The sequence below is a fragment of the Oncorhynchus clarkii genome, chromosome 24 (assembly GCF_045791955.1).
Source record: "Oncorhynchus clarkii lewisi isolate Uvic-CL-2024 chromosome 24, UVic_Ocla_1.0, whole genome shotgun sequence".
Lineage (NCBI taxonomy): Eukaryota > Metazoa > Chordata > Actinopteri > Salmoniformes > Salmonidae > Oncorhynchus > Oncorhynchus clarkii.
The window spans coordinates 6,179,331-6,186,852 of NC_092170.1; positions in this window are offsets into that span (position 1 = coordinate 6,179,331).

Below are 7,522 nucleotides of genomic sequence, written 5' to 3' on the forward strand. Positions count from 1 at the left end.
CTGGTTGTCAACACATTCACGTAAGCACTTTGTCTTTCAGTGATGCTCTAGAGAGAGAGAGAGAGAGAGAGAGAGAGAGAGTGATGCTCTAGAGAGAGAGAGAGAGAGGATATGGTAAATCCCACATGGTCGTGACATGCTCGTGGAGATGTTCAGAGCCAAACAATCTCGTGGAGGAGGTTAAAGTTACAGTTAGTAACAGTAAATTATTGCTTACTCACACACTACCGATCACAAGGTCAATTCAAGGTCACAGATAATTTTTTCCTGACCACGCAAATCTTCAACTGCTTTCTTATTGATTTAGAACGAGCTGTCTGAAGATGAATGGGTAAATCAATCATCACACACACACACACACACACACACACACACACACACACACACACACACACACACACACACACACACACACACACACACACACACACACACACACACACACACACACACACACACAGCCCAGTCTCATTTAAATCTGGTTGGAATTAGTTGGTTGGGAAGACCAGCAAATTGATACCCAGACACCACCATCTTCGTAGCTCCCATCAGGGTCTGAGAGGAGAAACACTGGACAGGCAGTGTATTAACCACCCAACACATGTATTATCTATCCACATCAACATCTCTAGATGGGGGAGGACTCGAAGACGCATTCTGAGTTACACTTCACTCACAGTGCTGACTCACTGTACATCCCAGGAGTCCCTCAATGTTTCCCCGGGTGACTTTTACATGAAGAGTTACATCAGCTGACGGCAGCTAAGTGTTCATGTACCTGTTTATGTACCTGTTTACGTACCTGTTTATGTTTGAGTAGCTTTCAAGGCTAATGTGTGACAGACACAATAGCAGCAGCTCAACGAATGGCTGTGTAATCCCGGAAACCTGGCCAACAGAGTTCAAGCTTCCGTGCTCGAGCGGTAAAATAACAATTAGCCAACAATCTGAATCCCTCAGTAAAAGTGCAAAGACGTGTCCTGTGGAACTTCTCTCCGCTACTCTACAGGTATCACTAAACATCTGTGGAGTTGACAACTCAAAAGCAGTAAATCACCAACAGTATCCAACAGTTTGAGAAAACAACGTACTTAAAGTTTTAAGAGTAGCAGAAATAAAGTTGAATATACTGGGCACTTTAGGCCACATACTGCAGTAAAGGAAGTAAACACACACCACAGTCAACATTTGAACCGTTATGTTCCTTTAGTAGAAGCTAGTGGCTTAGATTTTTCTTCTCCATCGCTGAATTGCCAGGCTTTCATTTTGGATGTCCCCCTCTCTCGCTCCTCTCCTCTCTTCTCCTTTTCCTGAATGTTCTGTCAATCACTTGATTCGCGTTTGGCACACGTGTCCTTTATTAAACCCTTGTCCTTAGATGTTTGGACCGGGGAATCGACTCTAATGTTTTGTCATGTGTATTTCAATACGTTCCCAGCTCCTTCGCAGCTAGGATCCCTCTGGGAACTGGTCCATCTTTATCCTTTTAGCCGTTTATTCTTTTAGCCGTTTATTCTTTTAGCATGTGACATTTAATCACCTGATCCTGACTCTCTTTATTCAGCACCACATTCAGACATTCTCTCTCCCTTCTCCTCTGTGTCCTCTGTTTCACTCTCGTACTTGGGACAATGTGAACGGGTAAGCAATGCCATCTGGCATTCATTTTCTTACTCTAAATGTTCAGGTCACTTTTAGCGGTCATTTAAAAACGCTACGTTTTTTTAAATTTTATTTTAAATGGAGTACCACAAATCCGTCACTGATACAGAGGTATTGACATGGCAGAGGTATTGACATAGTGACATCCTCTTCGCATATACTATTTGTCTTAAGGGTAGAGCAGCATTGGGGTTTGTTCATTTCACACTCTGTTGACAAGAGGCTTCAATGGTAGGCTTGACACACAGCGGTGTATCTGCCACCTTACTCACAGTCCAGGTAAGGGAGACACCTGCTGGCTGACTGTGATACTGCACGTTGTGCATCTGTGATTTGATGTCGGAATTTCCATTGGTGCATCTCAATAATATCTCCTTCGTCCTGAAGTGTGCACTTGTTCACTGCGCTCCACACAGTTGAAGCATCGCATTGGCGTAGGCCTGGGCTAGTGGGAGTTTCCACATACCTGTAATTTCCTTTTAAGCCCACAAAGGGGAGAAAGGAGAGACAACCCTCATACCCCTGTAATGTATGAAGGTTTTCCCAGAGGAGAGGGCTTTAACCCCTCATTACCAAGTTCCTATGCTGACCACCTACACACATGCATTTTGGGGTCCTCAGATACTTTTCATACATGTGTTTATGAGCTTTTTTAAAAATTATTTTTTATTTGTACCCAAACAATTCAACCCAAAAGTCCTCTCTCCGTTAACTTCTTCGTCTTCTTCGTCTTTTTTACTCCTGTCTGTGTTGTCTCCGCGGAACCTTTGTGTCACCAACCCCGACTCACCAAACCCACGAAGCTTTCGCGAATGATCCCCGATGCTGTGTGATCATCACATCCTTCCTTGAGCATGGCCCAAATGATTGAGTAATCATTGCACAACACCATTGGAAAGAGTTGAAAATGAATTCATAGTCTTTCGTGTTTTATTGCCTTGGTGGAGCTGTATTCTCCTTGGCAACCACTGTTCATAACAGCTGCCTCTGCTAATAAGAGCTGCTCAGTAGAGCACAGTGAGAGGATAGATATAGAAAGAAGAGGGATGGAAAGGGTGAAGAGACGAGCTTGAGAATGAGGTAACGGTTCCCCCTGAGGAAGACTCTTAGGCTACATGCTAATCATCGGAGCATTTCCTCTTCTGGCTCATTTCTGGGTAAGATAGGCACGGCTGCCAGTAAGGGAGAGTAGTGATTTACCTCACACCAGGAAGGAGACGTTTTGGTAAGACAATGTGATAAGTATGACATACAATAATAATGGAGAAAGGTGGGTTGAAAGACACACGAAACCGAGGCCGTGTAATGAATGATTTCACTAAACTGGTTCCCGTCAACCACAAAAGACACACAAATATAGATTACACACAAAGCCCCGAGCCCATTCAGTGCCCAGGAGATATTCAGTGCCTTGAGAAAGTATTCATGACCCTTGACTTGTTCCACATTTGGTTGTGTTACAGTCTGAATTCAAAAGTGATGACATATGTTTTCCTCTCTCGACCCATCTACACACAATACCTCGTAATGACCAAGTGAAAAACGTGTTTTCAGGACAATTTTTTTTACAAATGTATTGCAAATGTAATACAGAAGTATGTCATTTACATAAGTATTCACACCACTGAGTCAGCAATTACAGTTGTGACTATTTCTGGGTAATCCTCTAAGAGCTTTCAACAACTGGATTGTGAAAGATTTGTCAATTCAAAATTCTTCAAGCTCTGTCAAATTGGTAGTTGATCATTCATGTCAAAACTGTAACTCGGTCATAACTCTGAACTTTCACTAGCTTCTTGGTAAGCAACTCCAGTGTAGATTTGGCCTTCTGTTTTAGGTTATTGTCCTGCTGAAAGGTGAATTATTCTCCCAGTTTCTGGCCAAAATGAAGACACAACCAGGTTTTTCCTCTAAGATTTTGCATGCTTAGCTCCATTATGTTTCTTTTTTTATCCTGAAAAACTCCCCAGTCCTTAACAATTACAAGCATACCCATAACATGATGCAGCCACCACTATGCTTGAAAATATGGAGAGTGGTACTCAGTAATGTGTTGTATTGGATTTGCACTTTGTATTGAGGACAAAAAGTGAATTGCTTTGCCACATTTTTTGCAGTATTACTTTAGTGCCTTGTTGCAAACAGGATACATGTTTTGGAATGTGTTTATTCTGTATAGGCTTCCTTCTTTTCACTCTGTCAATTAGGCAGTGGTGTGAAGTACTTAGGTAACAATACTTTAAAGTACTACCTAAGTAGTTTGTTTGGGTATCTGTACATTACTTTACTATTTATATTTTTGAACAACTTTTACTCCATTACATTCAAAAATAAAATAATGTATTTTTTACTCCATGTATTTTTTGTGTGCACCCATGCACCCATTCACGCACTTATCAAGAGAACATCGCTGGCCTCTGCCTCTGATCTACCGGACTCACTAAAACCAAATGCTTTGATTGGAAATTATGTCTGAGTGTTGTAGCGTGCCCCTGTCTATCCGTAAATGTAAAAACAAGAAAATTGTACCGTCTGGTTTGCTGAATTATAAGGAATTTGAAATGATTTATGCTTTTACTTTTGATACTTAAGTCTATTTAAAACTAAATACTTTTAGACTCATACTCTATTATTTTACTGGGAGTCTTTTCACTTTTACTTCTCTCTTTACTTTTACTCAAGTATGACAATTGGGTACTTTTTCCACCACTGCAATTCAGTTAGTATTGTGGAGTAACTACAATGTTTTTGATCCTCAGTTTTCTCCTATCACAGACATTAAACTCTGCAACTGTTTTAAAGCTGTTTACTTACTTTCTGGCAACTGAGTTAGGAAGGAGGCCTGTGTCTTCGTAGTGGCTGGGTGTGGTGACACACCATTCAAAGTGTAATTAATAATGTCACCATGGTCAAAGGGACATTCAATGTCTTTTTTCTTTTTTTTTACCCATCTACCAGTAAGTACCCTTCAATACGAGAAAACCTCCCTGGTCTTTGCGGTTTAATCAGTGTTTGAATTGCACTGCCTGACCGAGGGACCTTACAGATAATGGTATGTTTGGTGTACAGAGATGAGGTAGTCATTCAAAAATCATGTTAAAAGCTATTATTGACCACAGAGTTAGCCCCCAGGATAAGACCCAGATGCAGACAGTTGAAAGTTTTTTTTAGTTTTTTTTACAAAAACAGGGGTTCAGGCAAACGACAGGTCAAGGGGCAGGCAGAGGTCAGTAATCCAGGGCAGTGTCACAAGGTACAGAACAGCAGGCAGGCTCAGGGTCAGGGCAGGGAAAATGGTCAAAACCCAGAAAACTAGAAAACAGGGAATAGACAAACAGAAAACACAGGTATAAATGCAGTGGAAGATGGGGGAAATTGGTCGACACCTGGAGGGGGATGAAGGTAACTACAAGACAGTTCAAACAGATCAGGGTGTGACACCGCGCTTATCTCGTGGCTCGTTAAGCAAATGTTTACTCCTGCACTTATTTAGGGTCGCCATAACAACGGGGTTGAATACTTATTGACTCAAGAAACTTCAGCTTTACATTTTGTATTATTTTTCTTTTGGGGGGGGCAGAATTCCACTTTGACATTGTGCGGTATTGTATTAAGGCCTGTGATAGGATTTTATTACATTTAGTACATTTTAAATTCTGTCTGTAACACAACAAAATGTGTAAAAAAAGACAAGGCACTGTCGACACAGCATTTACACAGAGCTGACGACTGTTGAATGAGACTATTGAGACATCGGCATCGGGGGTAGGGGTCTGACCGTTTACTACATACACCTACACCGCTGTGTATAGAGGGGATACCTTCAGGTGGCAAAGAAAAAGCTTCACAGAGAGAGTATGAGTATCGTGCATGACCTGCCTGTTTAACTATTTTAACCTTGATGTTCGACAACTTAAAATGTTATCGATCCAATTCCGTTTGAAATCTTCCTCACAGAGCAGTATTTTCCCTGAACTGCTTCCTTATATCCAAAACCTCCAAGCACACAGACAGGAGGTGGTGCGTAACGTGAGAGTGAGAGGACACAACACACTGACCAGAAACGAGTCTGAATATGTTTGTTTTTTTAAACAGAGAGAGAGAGGTGGGATCGCATAAAATTAAGGTTTCTCCCTAGGTAGGCAGGCTTGAGCAACACAAACAATGAGAGAGGGAAGGAAGCAGGAAGAGAGAGTAGATTCTGGCATGTAAAAACCTTATATTCAACATTGTAGTCAAAGGGACAGAGGAGGTGTGGAGAAGTGCAAGCATATTCAAAGCCTCACTTCTACCTCTGCAGTCCTACTACAAGGATCCAGGTGGACCCCTAAAGACCACCAGGCAAACACCGACTCCAACAACCAGAGACCACCTGATTAGGACCGAGGGTGAAAGACTGACAGTCAATAGTGATCTGGTTAACCTCATGTAAGTGACACAATTTGATCATTTAATTCTTACGAACCATCTTGTTTCAAGATCATTGAGCTATTTGATTTTGAATTGTAGGTATGCAAATATTTATCAAAAGCTATTTTATTAAATATTTTATTAAATATATAGCCCATAGAAATGCGTTGAATAGCACACTCATAAAAGACAGTCAAAAAATAAATAATTAGGAATAAGGTCTTGAAGTGTTTGTCCTATATTTAGGAAATATAAGAAAGCTCAGGAATATATATATACAGTGGCTGACATATATATATATATATATATATATATATATATATATATATATATATAAAGGGGGGTAGGCACAGAACTACCTTCATACTTCCATTAATTTTTTAACTATAGTACCGGTTACCTTCACACTTGTGGGGGTCGTGTTATTGACAGTCCCCCTTTTCCATAGAATGGACATAATAATCTGTAGGCCAAAACGTTCGGACACTACAGATGGTTTTTGTGAGAAGACACATTTTTGGGATTTCTCATGGTCTGACAAACACCGCTGTAGCTCAGCCACCTTCCATGCAAATGCAGAAGGCTGCCACAGATTGCAGATATTTCTAACGTAAAACTGACAGATTTTGATGGGGATTTTTTTATTGTGTTACTTAGATTGATGCACCGGTACATTAATAGACTCTATGGGGTTCAATAAGCAATCTTGTGTTGTGTATTGTTGTGTATTGCAACCTGGACTCAGGGCTTGACGTAACATAGTAAAATGAAATTCACGAAACTCCAATTATTGTGATATGTTACGTTTCAAATGGTACATATGGGTCATCCATTTTGTACGATACGTTACAAATTACAATTCGCATGATACGTTACGATTTGCAATTCGTTCAATATTTTATGAATTTCAATTCATATAAAACGCTACGAATTTACAAAATGTATGATATGTTCCGTATTCCAATTTGTGTGGCTGATTAATGTTAAGGTTAGGGTTAAGGTTAGGGTGAGGAGTTAGGTTCAATTGTTAAGGTTAGGCTTTAGGGGAAGGGTTAGATGCAAAGTAGCTAAAAGTGGTAATAAGCTAAAATGCTCAAGTTGTCCTTGATGAACACAAAACATTTGGGTTGTTGGATGTTTACTTATACACCTACCCATTCACCCTGTCCAACCACCCTACTTTTGTTTTTGCAATAAGTAACCTTCTGTCTCGTGTAACCATACCAAACGTAACGTATCATACTAATTTGAGTGTCCCAGATTTACATTTACTATGTTACGTCTAGTCTATGAGGCCAGGCTGTGCATTATTGTGCATTTTAGTGTAATGCAATTATGTGGGGGCACCATTGCTTGTGCAGGCTTTATTGTATTTCTATATGAGTGTTGAGAGTGAACAATGTCTGTAGAACCTCATGATGTTTGGTATGTCTGTTTAACAGAAGCCACG